Source organism: Pan paniscus, chromosome 10 (assembly GCF_029289425.2).
Source record: "Pan paniscus chromosome 10, NHGRI_mPanPan1-v2.0_pri, whole genome shotgun sequence".
In the NCBI taxonomy this organism is placed as follows: Eukaryota; Metazoa; Chordata; class Mammalia; order Primates; family Hominidae; genus Pan; species Pan paniscus.
Window position 1 is genome coordinate 113770408 of NC_073259.2, and position 14302 is coordinate 113784709.

The window sequence follows — 14302 nt, forward strand, 5'->3', positions numbered from 1 at the left end:
AACATCCAAAATCAGCCTCAGTTTCCTAATGAGCCTTTCCCTGCCTGAAAAGTCCCAACCCATGAGCTAGATTTATATACAGCAGTGGATTGAGCAGTGCTTCCCAATCCTGGCTGAAGACGAGCAATGTTTGTTGGGTTCAAGGAATAGAAAAAAGCCTCGCATGGCTGGAATAGAAGAGGAGGATGGTGGGTGCTGCAGCAGAGAAGGCGGGGGCTCAGAGCTCCTCACTTCCCACCAGACATTCCTTTTCCCTTGGGGATGGACTGAGCATGTAGAAGATTTTCCATGCAACTTCATATCCACTGTTCACAACACCTGCCTCTGAGGACGTGATCTTCCTACCAATCTCAGGACCTTTCGAAATTAATTATAATAAAAATGTATTTATTGAGGCAGGTACAAATATTAATCTCCATTTTCTTCAGAGAAAACAGAAGCATACAGCGGTAGCTTGAACAAAATTTCCCAACCGGAAAGGGATGAGGGAGGAGAGACCGGAAGTACAAGCTCCTCTTATCTGAGTTGCCGCCGTCTGGAGGTGAGCTGACTCTGACAGCCCCTTCTCCTCTCCTCACTGGATATCCAGTTTCCAGGTAGGTCCTTCCAGGTAGGCGCCCCCCTGACCTCAATGCGTGCCCCAGCTCTGGGGTGCATTCACAGGGGTAGGACATAGAAGGTAAACTCTGACCAGCTGCATGTGCAGCTACCTCTGCAGAAAAAATCAAGAGGCGCTGGAAGCCCTTCTCCCTTTGCTTAACAACATCTCCCCTGCTGCCCCACAGCAGTATCTGAAGTTCCCCTGTTGGCTTATGGAAATAAAGGCTTTTGTTAAAATATAAATCTGTAATCTGACGGGATGTGAAAAGATTAAGGGACGGGCTGCCCAAACTTTACTGTGCTTGACTCTCAACTTATGTGTATTGGAAATGCAGATCTTAGGTTCTTATACCACAGATTCTGATTCAACAGGCACTAAATGGGGCCCAGGTAGCTGCAATTCCAACAAACACTTCAGGTGTTTCTGATGCTCGTGTTCTCTGAATCTCGTTTTGAAAAACACTGTGTGACTATGAACTCTTCAATTAGTTAATGAGACTTGGCCCAGAGGTCAATTTTGTCTATAATGAAGCAGAGAGGAGAAAGACACAGCTGCTCCCCCTCTGACTTGGTCTTTCTCTGTCCGTTCAAAGCTGTGTTCATAGCTCAGGGCTTTAAGAGAGAGTGTTCAGAGCCCTAACTCAGAAGGACCGCCTGGAGACCTGCCAGGGTTTTGCCTAGACACACGTCACACCTTTACAGGGGTGGCGAAGGCTTGTGCTATCTCAAGACCTCACGCAGTACTTCTCAGTTTAATGGGCCCACTCAAGAGGTAAACGTGGAAAAAGAAGTTATATGCACACACACCCACACCCACCCACACACACACACACACACACACACAGCAATAAAACAGGAGCAATTTATTCATAAGATTCTAAGTCATGAATTGTCTCTACTTATAAAATACTAGCCTATAAATTATGATTCTGCCAAGCTTCATTTTGAACAAACCCACAATCTCAGAAACATCAGCAGTTCAACTGCAGAGAGAGATGATGAGGTGGCTTGAGAAGAGTGACAGAAATGTCTCTAGATGGGATTCCGGACCTTCTGGGAGGAGGCTTCTTTGAAGGCCACCTGGCGATCGCGTGGTTTCTGATTCTCCCCATAGTGATCGTGCCTTCCCAGGTACTGAATGGATCTCTTTGAGCTCTTTGCGTGGCCGATGTGTGAACTTTTGGCATGGCCAGTGTGTTCAGTGGGAGTGCTGGGGTTTACAATTGGAGGAAGGATACCGACTCCCTTTATGGCTGGAGCTTCTTGGGATTCCTAAGTGTCACCTTGGTCCACAAGTAGCTGTTAAAAATTTGAAAAAAGTCAGCTGTTTGTCTTCTCATTCTTCTACAGGGCTCCCAGAGATTAAGACAGCCAAGCCTTCCTCTCCCTGAAGGGCCCATCTCTTTCTGAAATTTAAATAATTTGGGCATTTTCAAAAATGTACAATTAAATTATTATTGACTACAGTCCTCGTTTTGTGCTATCAAATACTAGGCGTTATTCATCCAGAAAAGTGATATTTTGAATTGTGGTGATACAGTGTTTCAACAGATCCTTATATCCTTCCAAAGTCTTGAATGCTATTACAACAGGGCGTCACATGAGGGCGCTCTAGAGAATCCGCAAGAGCAAATTCCATAGGAAATGGGGAGGAGGGAGTTGTTATTAATAGATTTTACTTTTTAGTTTGAGTTTCCTTAGTCTAGAAGGACTCACAGAGTTCCCAACTGTGCTTGCATGCCTGCTGTGCCCAGCGTGTGAGTGTGAGTGTATGTGTGTGTGTATGTGTGTGTGTGATGCACGCATGGAGGGGTTAGGGAGGATGCAGGAATAGAAGTTGATGAGGGACAAAGGGGAGGGAAAATTAAAATGATGAGCTTCAGAAGTCACCTTCTTTACAATTTGAGAGGCAGTGTTCTGCTCCTATCTCTTGAAATGTCTCTATCTCTTCCTTTCGAGGGAAAAAACACCAGTTCCCACCCAAGAGTTCTCCAGGACAAGGGAGGCCTTGGAGAAATGCAGTCAGAGGCAAATGGGAACAGATAGCTGCTTGTCAGCGCAGGTGCATCTCTTCCAGTCCACTTTGGCTGAGACTAACCTGACCTTGCTGAGCCCTGGCCTTGCCGTCAGCCTGCGCTGACAACAGGAGACCAGGCCACACTCTCCTAGCAGCTGCCCAGGCGAGGCTCATGCCCCAGAAAAAGCAGCTCCAGTTACACATTAGTCACAGAAATCACAATGATCAAAGGGAGCCAAAGGCATGAAATGGCTTTATTTTCCCAATTTAATTATGGGACTGGAGGATCCATTTCAATCTGGAAGGAGCCTGATTTCAACTTGTTATAAAATGGTTGGATAAAGTGCTGTATATTATTTTTTGTTTCTCCCCTCATCCCTCCTCCCCATCTGCAATACAAGTTTTCATAGGCTTTTGAGTCCTTTTCAGCCCCTCCCTGTAGACGCACGACAAGAAACATAAATATGCCCCTTTCTTACTTGAGTCCTACTCGTGATGCTGATGCGCCCAATTAGAGCCTGTAGTTAAGGCCCCTGGGATTGTTCTGGGCCCTGGAAAAGAATGGCAGCAGGTGAGTGATGAGAGGTCCTCCCCCTCAGGGCAAGTGCAATGGCCTCATTGAGAAAGTATTCAGCCATCTGTAAAAAGGGACCTATGGCAGTGGGGTCAGATGACAATGCCCCACATGCTTTAGTGGTTAAGATGCTTCAGTGCTCAGATGCTTTAGTGGCTACAAGTTTTTTACTGGGCTGAGAAAGATGTGGATCAAAGCTGTGTTCCAGGTACATGTGATGGGCTTTCTATCCCCTGCCACACACACCCACACACATGCACACACGTGCACACACACATATACATGTGGACCCTCTTGCCCCAAAGCCAGGCCTTGAGCTTTGAAAGGCTGGAGGCAAGAATTAGACCGGGGATGTGTATTTCTGTCCTTAGAAGTTGGCTGGCTGTTTTATACTTACTAAATGACAAAGTGTGATGAAATTGTTGCCTAGTAAGGACAAAGCCACAAGGTTGTTTTTTGTTTTGTTTTGTTTTTTTTTGCAGAGGGGAGGGGAAGGGCAATGATGAGACAATTCTTTTTGGGTCAACCATTGTACATAGCACATAAAAGATTTGACTGGGACCACATAGTGAATGGCGTCCTTTAGAGCTTACATGGGCGCACAGAATCAGGCAGGGGCTAGAAGTCAGGGGTGCAGTTTCTAGACCAGCTCTGCCGCTGACTTGCCCTGTAAATTTGGGAGGGACTCCTCTCCACTCCGGGGTTCATGTTCTTCCTCTGGACTGGGCGATTTCTCTCTCTGCACCTTTTCGCTCCAAGGATCTACTAGTCCATGTCTCTCTGATGCTTAAACATCTGTGTGCAGCGTTTTTAGGAGGCCTCTTTCCTCTGCAAAGTAAGAGGCCTCTGCTCTTACATTACTTTGGGATATGTTTGGAATTTTACTTATTCTCCACAAGATTTAACTGTAGTACAAGGTGAGTCTTTTTCCTACTTCCTGGGAATTAACCTATGGCATAAATTACAGGCAGGAAATAGATGGAGCAGATAAACACGGAAGGTTTGCTTTCTTTTCCTCTTTGTCTTTCCTTGAACTTTTTTGCACATCCATATTAAAACCCGTTTCTGGCTTTCTCCCTTCACACTCCTACTTACGGGGTTTACAGAACGAGGATCTCTCGGCAAGATCAAACTTGGTCTCCCCTCATATAAAATTTGACTGAGCTCCTCCTCGTGAAATGGATTCACCTTTTGTACTGGGAAAAAAAAAAAAGGTTTTTAAAGTAGTTAAAGTAAAAAAAAAAAAATAAGGACAGAATCTGCACGAGGCAAAATTACATTGATATCTTCTCTTAAACAAAGAGGATAGATTTCTTTACAAATTCTGTATGTCCAGATACCATTTAGAAGCAAACTCTGATTTCACATTGAGGCTGAAAATGTGTATACTCAAAGCTGATAAGAAGCCACACATAGAGTAATTTATGTCTTGTATTTTATGTGATATACTTGACAACATAAATAATCACATAGGAAGGCCTCTGTTTAGCATTGGCAAATAAGAACACAGACTATTTATGTATGGGTGAAAGAGAGTGGAAAGAATTTTAACCTTGAAACTCCTTGTCTATTGACTATTTAGGATCCTAGTCTTTTTTTTTTTTTGGAGGTGGAATCTCACTCTGTTGCCCAGGTAGGAGTGCAGTGACGTGATCTCGGCTCACTGCAACCTCCACCACCTAGGTTTGAGTGATTCTCCTACCTCAGCCTCCCAATTCGCTGGGACTACAGGCATGCACCACCATGCTGGCTAATTTTTGTATTTTTAGCAGAGAGGGAGTTTCACCGTATTGGCCCGGCTGGTCTCAAACTCCTGACCTCAGGTGATCTGCCCGCCTCGGCTTCCCAAAATGCTGGGATTACAGGTGCCAACCACCACATTCAGCCTGGATCCTAATCTTGAAGCTGGATATACAAGGAATTTTGTCCTCGTCACATTTAATATTTATTCATTTTTTTAAAAAGGGCAGCAGAGTAGAAAATGGGGTTTTAATTTTGTAATATCCAGATTCACTTCTGGTTTAATAGGGTGGCACTTTTAGTGGGCATTAGAATCTCTGGGGGAACTTGTTTAAAATGTTGATTCTCAGGCCTCATCTCTCAGAATGTTGATTCTGTAAGCTATATTGGGTGCAAAAATCTGTATTTTAACAGGCATTTCATGATGATTGATGTGCCTCTAGTCCGGGGAGATTGTAATTTAAGAAACATTTGTCTAATACATACTCAGTTTTGTCCAGATAGAATTTTTCTATTTTTGTTTTAACTATTTTATATACTCAAAGGCTTACATGTACTATTACTATTATAGTTTAACTTTATTCAATGGCATTGTATAGATTGCAAGACATGCTGGTTAGAGGCCACATCTTATTCATCCTTCTAGTCTCAGAACTTAGTGCACTGCCTGTGACACAGTAGACTCTCAAAATCTGTTCATGAATCTCACTGAGCCAAGGGTGCAGCTGTGATTTAAAGTAGCTGCAATCTCAGATCTTGATCACTCAGCCTTAAACTCTGAAGGACAAAACATAAACACTCTCTGACCTCTAAAAAGGCCAATGGTGCATCTTTGCACTAATTCATGCCCTCAGACATAGACACTTCTCGCATGAGCAGAATCTATAACAAGCTTGCTTATCTTGTTTCCCAGTTTAAAGGAAATGAAGGAGAATTAGAAGAGGTACCCAATAGCTCATCCTTCCCCTGTCATCACGCAGGCCCCATGGTCTCCTGCCAGAGACACTTTCCCCATCTCTGTAACTGTCTGAAACCTACCCATCATCTGAGGCACAGCGGAGGTCTCACTGGGAAGCCTGCCCTGACCATTCTCACCTCCCCTTCTGATCTTCCATGGCACTTGTACATCTAGCAGCTCATCTGAACCAGTCCTCACTCTGACCCACCAAATCTTTATTGCCTTTGCTCTCCCTATCACCCACCTTAGAGATACCGGTTAAAGCTAGAGTCCTAATCCCCTCTTCTTCCCACATTCCTGAGATCTGCAGTAGAAAATGTAAATGGTTTCTAAGTCCAGTATATTGTTGAAAATCTGTAGTATGTACTGCTCAATAAGCAGCTCAAACATCTCCTACCTTAAAATCTTATTTATCTTTTCATATATATTGAACCCACCCCAAATCCTATTACTTTCTTGAAAATCTCACAAATCCATCCACCTTTCTTCATCTCCACCACCACTTCTCTTGCTAGTCCAAGTTACCTGCCTGTCTTACTCAGGCTTTCGTCCTAATTCTTCGCTTGTTATTTACACATTCCAGTTTTTCTCCACCTAGTAGCCAGAGTGATCTCAAAATGCAAAATGATCTTATCATCTCTTCCTGGCTTAAATGCTGCATGGTTTCCCATTCCTCTTTTAAGATAGATGACGCTTCTCAACATGAACTACAAGGCCCTGCCTGGTGTGAACCCTGCCTACTTCTCCAACTTCATCTTCCAACAAGCTCATTTTGTTTTCTCTGCTCCAAACACCATGGCCTTCTTTCAGTTTCTCATACTTTCTCGACTCCCTTCTACCACAGAGACTTTGCATACACTGATGCTTGTGTTTGGTCTTCCCTCATCTCTTCATTGAAGTAGCTGCTATTCATAGGGCATAAATCAGCTCAAATCCTTCTCTGATTTCCCTGGCTAGGTCATAACCTAGTCCCATAATAACATAGATCTTCCTTCAGAACACTTAAAGCAGTTTAGCACAGTTTTGAATTTACAGGTATCTTTGTTTTTGCTTGATTGATATCTGTTTCTGCAATTGACTAGGAGCTTCCTGAGGACAGGGATCATATCTGGTTTTGCTCACCAGATATGATCTGTCTCAAGTATTTAGTTCAATCCTTGTGAAATGACAGGCACTTGATAAATAGTTGTTAAATGACGAAAGTTGGATAGATTTATTCAACAACACTAAATGTGACATTCTCTGGGGATGTGAATATATTATTAGATATTGCCCTTTATATTTAGAATCTCATCATCTAGTGCAGAAAACAGACTTTAAAGCTGTTAATTTCAGGAATGTAGTAATATAAGGATGACCATATATCTTGGAATACAAAGAAGAGAGCAATGAAATATGCCCAAAGGAATCTATGGAGATGTCATGGAGAATGTAATATTTGAGATGTGTCTTGAAAGATAAATATGAGCATTCAAAATGGAGAAACACCAAAATGGATGGAAAGCATATGCGAATGGCTGAAGGTGGGCCATAGGATAAAGTTCTGGAAGGTGTTGGGTTGGGGTGATGGGGCATGGATAAGGAATGGGTGGCAGATTGAGGTAAAAGAACTTGCTAAGAGTATTGGACTATAAGAAACAGAGCCAATAGAAGTACAAATAAAATAAATTCAAGGATGCTTATGTGTTAGGTCACTCAGACTGGAGTGAGGAATGATGGGGAGCTAGAGAGAAAAATAAAGCAACTTCACTATTTCAGATGAGAAAAAAATGGGGGCTTGTGCAAAGGCAGTCATAGCAAAGTAGGAGGAAAGGTAACTTTGAGAGATGTTTCAGAGGAAGAATCAGAAAGACTGGGTGACCAGCTTGATGTGAGCCTTGAGAGAGAGGAAGAAGTATAAGGTCATTCAAGTTAAGTAGACTAGTAAGATGGTGGAATTGCTAACCATCATAAAAAAATTCTCCAGGAGAACAGATTTGGGAATGAGGGAAGAGATGAACAGCTCAGTTTTGAGCTTGCTGAGTTTTAGGTGCCTAGGAAACATCTAGTTAGAAATTTTCAGGAGGAGGTTGGACAATCACAAGGCTAAAGGCAAGGGGCTTCCTATGACTACCTGTGACTTTTGTTCTCTGACATTGGTGGCAACTTATAAGAATACATCACACTTGTGTGTCTTTAAAAAGACAATAAGCAGTATCTGTCACCTGCCTGGAGCCAGGTACATCATCACCATAGCAATGGACCATTCAGACAATAGTTTCATTGAAGGAGAGTCACATGCTGTCTGAATAATTGAAAAGGCACCTCCAGCATTCAAGTGGAGCTTTAACTTGGCATTAACTAACAACAGGTGGATGCTGGCTAGCCAAGTGAGTAGAATAGAACTCTATTAAGATTTAATATTACTGTAATAGGGCACAGAAAACACCTACAAACGATCGTTACATTCAATTGTACCATCTTCATCTACAGAGGCCACTCAGTGTTCTGGGGTTTGGCATGGCTGGGGTTGGGGGATGGGTAGCTATCTCCCCTGGGTTCCCTCTTATTTTAAACCACTCACTGATTTCTTCATCCATGTAATAGTTGCAGCATCTAGGTTCTAAATCTCTTGGGAGGATGTGAGGATACCAGCTTTGGTCTTCGCTCTTGATTAAATGCATGGTCTCTAGAGCCAGAGAGCTTTGAGTGCGAATCTTGGCTCGGGTACTTATTGACTACGTGATTAACTTTATTTGTGTGCCTCAGTTTCATTTTCTGTAAGTCAGACTAGTAATGATAGCGATTTCAGGTGTTTTGTTTGTTTGTTTGTCTTTTGTGATGATTTGTGATCCCTTTAGGGGAAAGCCTGCCTCTTAGGAAGTGCTTCATTACTGGATCTTGAAGTTCAGGAATTGCAAACTGGAGTATTTTTCTTGATAATCAGTGTCTTAAAAAACAAATTTAAACACCTTTAGAGGAGCAGTTACCATCCAGTTCCTCAGGCCCCGCTAATCTCCATGGCTTTGATACTCTTCCCATTTGCACATTTTTCTTAATCTACTGGCTCTTATATATTTTTGAGTCTACAGACCCCAATGCAGCCCAATTTTAGAAAGCGCTTCATATTGTGGCCTAATGATGGGAGGGAGGACAGTTTCTTCTAGTCTTTAAAACTAAGAACAATCTGCCTATATGGCAGCAGGATAAACATTTGTGTGGTTGGAAGAGGCTAATCAATTCTCAGTGATTTTGAAACTCCACAATTTAAGAATAATTCTTGGCTGGGCGCAGTGGCTCACACCTGTAATCCAAGGCTAAAGGATCACTTGAGCCCAGGAGTTTGAGACCAGCTTGGGCAACATAGTGAGACCCTGTCTCTACAAAAAACAATTTTAAACAATTAGCTAGGCATGGTGGCATGAGAACCCATAGTCCCAGCTGCTCAGGAGGCTGAGGCAGGAGGATTGCTTGAGCCCGGGAGGTTGAGGCTGCAGTGAGCTGTGATTGTGCCACTGCTCTCCAACCTGGGTGACAGAATAAGACCTCACCTCAAAAAAAAAACAAAAACAAAAACAAAAAGAATAATTCCTTTGGATGAAGTGCCATGGGGTTGGGGATATTCAGGGAAGCAGGGACTAGTAAGGTCAGTTTCAGATATAAGTAGCACCTTGAGGTCCAGAGATAAAGCCCCTGTGAATTTCTGACCCAGGCAAAATATTGCAGTGTTGTCTGAACCAGGTGGAGGATGAGTCTTTATTCCAACTAAGTGTGGCCCTCAAATGAACCCTCAGTGGTGTTAAAGCAAACTAAATATGGCCTGAGAAGGACTCCATAGTTCTATATTTGAATCCTTGTGATGAAATGTAACCTAGCTTAATAGTCAGACAAAACTGAAAACCTAACTTAGTAGTACTCACCTTTAACAATAGCTGAGTGTTGGCCAATCCCAGAGGCCATACTTCAACCACTCATAGACTGCTGAGTTTTCAAACTGTGTTTAAATAAGGCAAACGCCAAGCTATAACTAACCTCACTGTTTCTGTACCTCACTTCCTATTCCTGTACGTCACTTTACCCTTTTTGTCTATAGATTTGTTCTGACCATAGGGCACCCTTAGAGACTCTGTGAATCTGCTGTGATTCTGCCCAATTTGCAAATCGTTCATTGCTCAATTAAACTCCTTTAAATTTAGTTCAGCTGAAGTTTTTCTTTTATCAGTGGGCTGGGCCTCTTTACTGTGAATCAGGCGATGGCCATGGTGCTTTGTCACAACAGTTCTTTTCTTCTCAAGCTAGCTCACGTTTTTCAGAGTTGGTTTTCGAAAACCTCAGACTTGCAGGTAGGCAGGAGTGACAATGAAGGTGTTCATTCCTGTACCCTTCCCCCATCATTTGCACATGACCCAAGCTGGTTCATTTTCAGGAAGCAGGGGACATAGCAAAAATAAATTCATGAATAAGGCTAATTATGTTCAATGACAAGGCTAGCACCAAGCTGTTTTTAAACATAAATTCAGTCACTCAGACCACACAATTGAAACCCTCAGCAAAAGTGCAGAGAGTTCTCTGAAAGCTACTCACAGCTGCTACAGTTCATTCCAGCCCCTCCCGGAAAATTCCAAACAGAGGACATATGCCCTAGACACTGCCTGCCCTGTGTGTCCTGATGTTAATCCCCAGGGGAAAACTTGATTGGATTCAATGACAAAGCTAGCATCAAGCTGTTTTTAAATTAAACTTTCCTTGTTAAGGAAAAGGGAACTATCTGTGGCCCATGACTTTTGAACTTAGAAATATCTATATGGCCCATTAAAAATCAGCCTCATTCATTTGTTTGTTTGTTGCGTTGCCTCATTTTGCTTTGCTTTCTTATATGTAGGGATAACTTGAAGCAACATTGGAAAATATTGGAAGTATGTCTTCACCACTCTTTCTCTCTGTACCTTTCTTTAGCCTTTTGAGGTAACAATATTCAATGAGCCAGATCCTTGGCTGATAATGGCTAGGCTACTAACCGATTGAGCTGGAGAACTTAAGGAAAGCTACTTTCCCTTTGGAGGCCACTGCTATGCCATCAATAAAACGAAGAGTTGGACCTGTTGATCTAACACCAATTAATGTGCTGTTAGTTTCTCTGCTGAACCTCTTACGCTAGAAAAGAGTTCACTCATGCATGGACCTTGTTGCAGCTACTTTCCATCCCTGTGCCCAGGGTTGACATCACTAATCAATCATATCCCTCTTTCTGAGCGTAGACTCAGCCTCATGCCCCTTTTAACACACCACTCTAAGAAGCCAACACCAATGGAATAGCGTTGTACTCAAGTAGAACACCCTTTGCCCTCCCAACTCTATGACTATTCTGACCCCCTCCCTATCATTAAATCATACTTGTTTATGTTGAACTACCCATTTTTTCCCTCCATCTTAAAGACAGTGAGGTGGGACTCACTGAATCCAATGCTTCTTTGAGCTTGGACATTCTGGGTATCTATCATTCTCAAGCTGACCTTATGTATTTTTATTGTGATAAAGATACCAAAACTAAAAATTGAGACACAATGTTATGCCTCCAGATATGCTACCTTGTTTTATCAGTTCTTCAAAGTCCAGAATTAAAGAATCTCTCTGTGAATTGTCATGTCATGAGCCAGGTGAACCATACTGGACAAGTAGAGTCAAGCCTCTGTAACCCAGAGTGGGAAAAATCGGGTAAGTAAACCCCTTCTCTCTGCAAACACATCCATTTGTCTGAATAAGGCTTATTTCTATCTGATGCTACTAGAGGTACATGAAAAGGTAATCAGAAAAGTCCTCTAAATTGAGGAAAGTATTTGGAGGGAACAGGATGGACACATCACATATTGTAGGAATAAAATGACCCTCAAGTTCAGTTTGCAATATGCTTATAACTGGAGAGTAGCAGTTTTTTAAGGTATGTCAAGACTATGGCTAGATCTAAGTAAGACAGCAATAGAAAAAATAAAGAAAGAAAAGAAAAGGAATGCAACAGACCCCAGAAGTTTATTCCAGTCAAAATGTGCTTTTATACATGAACTATAATTAGGGTGACAACAAAAGTTATTGCCCAAACCAGGACATGTTTGAGAGTGAAAGGGGCATTATTAATAATTGCACTGGGACAACAGGTGTAAGCCAGGACAGATGACACCCTAGCCATGGTCCTACCCCTTGCAGAAACTTCTGAGTGTTTGTGAATCAGAAGGCAGTAAATAAAGAAAATATATTTGACAGGGGCACGAAGTCTATGAACACTGCCTTCCTTCTTCTTCAGGGCAATAGGCATGAGGCAAAGGTAAGATAAAGACATGAGGAAGAATGTTAACAATAAGTAGTGTTTAAAAACCAATCTGTTGTTTATAATCTATTTTTGTTTCAAGGTAGGGTGAACTGAAGAAAAAATTCACTTAAAATGAATTTTTACATTACTAGACAAGAATGCAATTCTTAAAGAGTAAGAAATCCCAATCATAGTTTTGAAACCAGCTTCGTAGCTCTAACAATCAGAAGTTTCCATCTGGCCCCAAAGAAGAAGTCACATTTCTGTGTTCAGGACACTTCAGGATGTTGCCACAAGGATCTCTTGACTGTCTTTGCATCATCTCAGGTTTCCTAGAGGAAAAAACTAACATATTATTTAATCTCGTAAATATTCTGAGTGTTTCATAAATTGGCTGCTTCATTTTTACAAATATCGAAACAGAGGATCAGAGATTACCTGCCCAAGATAACCCCATTAAACACAGACGTGGATTCAAACTCACCATGTTTTACTCTTCCCGTATTGCCTAGGACAAAGGTATCAAACAAAAAATGGCAAAACATAGACTCATTCATTAGCACCTCAATGTTTATTGAGTGCCTACCTTTTATCAGACATTGTCCTACGTACTAGGGAGACAGAGATGAGCCTAAAACAGTGCCCTGACACTTATATTCTAGTGTGCGAGGTGGGAAGATCATTACTGGCAGAAGGAACAGCACATGCAAAGGTTGTGAAAAGATGATCCAGATACTAATCCAGCTGTAGAGAAGTGAGACAGAGAAGGCTGGAGAGAGAACCACAGAAGAGAGTTTGTGGGGCCCTGTAGGCCCAGGTAAAGACTTCACATTCCAAGTAGAACAAGAAATCAGGAAAATGTCACGATGTTATTTATAGCAGTGGGAAGCCTGGACTGCAGGGGCCAAAAGAAGCAGCAGAAAGACCTGTGAAGAGGCTCCCACGGTCTTCACAAATGCTAGAGATAATGGTGTTAGGTGAGAGAATTAGCAGTGGAGGTGGTGAGAAGTGGATACAGAGAGGGTGTACTCCCAAGGCCATGGGAAAGGATTTGCTAATAGGTTAGATGCTGGCCTTGGGCGCCAGAGAGGCACCAAGGAACTCCTGTTAGTGGAACCATGAATGCAGATTGGGAACAGGAGCAGGAGGCTGGGCAGGCAGGCGGGACGTCATTTTGAAGTTCTCTTCAAATGGAAGGGTTTCAGATGTTCAGGGAACCTTTGGGGAGTTTGAAGTAAAGGAGGAGAATCATTCCATTTTCCTTTTGGAGAGATCACTCTGGTGGCAGTGTTTGGAATGGATTAGAGAAAGGAGGAGAGGAGAAGCAGTGAAAGCAGCTGGGAAATTAAATGCTGAGTTAGGTAGGGGATTATGAAGGCTTGGACTGAGACAATGGCCGTGGGGATAAGGAAGAGAGGCTACATTTGAAATATTTATGGGGCAAGGGAGTTAATTAAAAAACAGTGGCTTATTAGATGTGAGAAGAGAAGGAGAAAATTAAAATAGTCTCCCTTTCCTGAACGTTCTGAAGTCTGGGAGGTTCAAGAATCTCAGCAAATCCCAGATTTTCTTAAAGGGCCAGTAAATGTAAATTAATGAACAGTTTTTAAAAAATCTTCAAAGAAATATAAAGAGTTTTTAAAAGAGAGAGCAGAGGCAAGATATTTCTTTTTGTATTGGACATTTTTTTATATCGGGTCCAGAATTTAAATGTGTACCAAGAGTTTGAATTGTAGTGATCATTCTGTTGACTCTGTATACCATAAATAAGTGTAGCCATTATATAGGGTGGCACTTTAACACTCTAACGTGTTGTCTGTCTCAAGAGGTTGCCTTGGAAGTTTACAGTCTGACTGTAATGATGCTGCCCATCATTTCTGCAAATTTTCTACCCTTTTTAAAAGAGGTTATTTTTAAAGTCAGCTGGGCATTGCATTAGAAAGAATTCCCACTACTTTGGCCACCAACCTAATTTTTACTTTAAAATAGAAACACCCTGGCCAGGTGCTGTGGCTCATGCCTGTAATCCCAACACTTTGGGAGGCTGAGACAGGTGAGTCACTTGAGGCCAGGAGTTTGAAACTAGCCTGGCCAACATGACAAAACCCTAAAATTACAAAAATACAAAAT

General features: G+C 42.2%; 2 long non-coding RNA genes across 2 annotated transcripts in view; one reads left to right on the top strand and one right to left on the bottom strand.

The window, feature by feature from the left end:
• Nucleotides 1-362: 362 nt before the first annotated feature.
• Nucleotides 363-14302, top strand: part of LOC130540682 (uncharacterized) — a 41278-nt gene continuing 27338 nt past the window's right edge. Inside the window, exon 1 of the long non-coding RNA XR_008954673.2 lies at nucleotides 363-596. This is a non-coding gene — a long non-coding RNA (uncharacterized LOC130540682). The remainder of the gene's footprint in view (nucleotides 597-14302) is intronic.
• On the bottom strand, nucleotides 1445-5338 carry LOC129393545 (uncharacterized). The gene is made up of 3 exons (XR_008620480.2): nucleotides 4287-5338; nucleotides 3097-3168; nucleotides 1445-1899 (listed from the first exon to the last, which is right to left on the bottom strand). It is a non-coding gene; the product is annotated as an uncharacterized LOC129393545 (long non-coding RNA).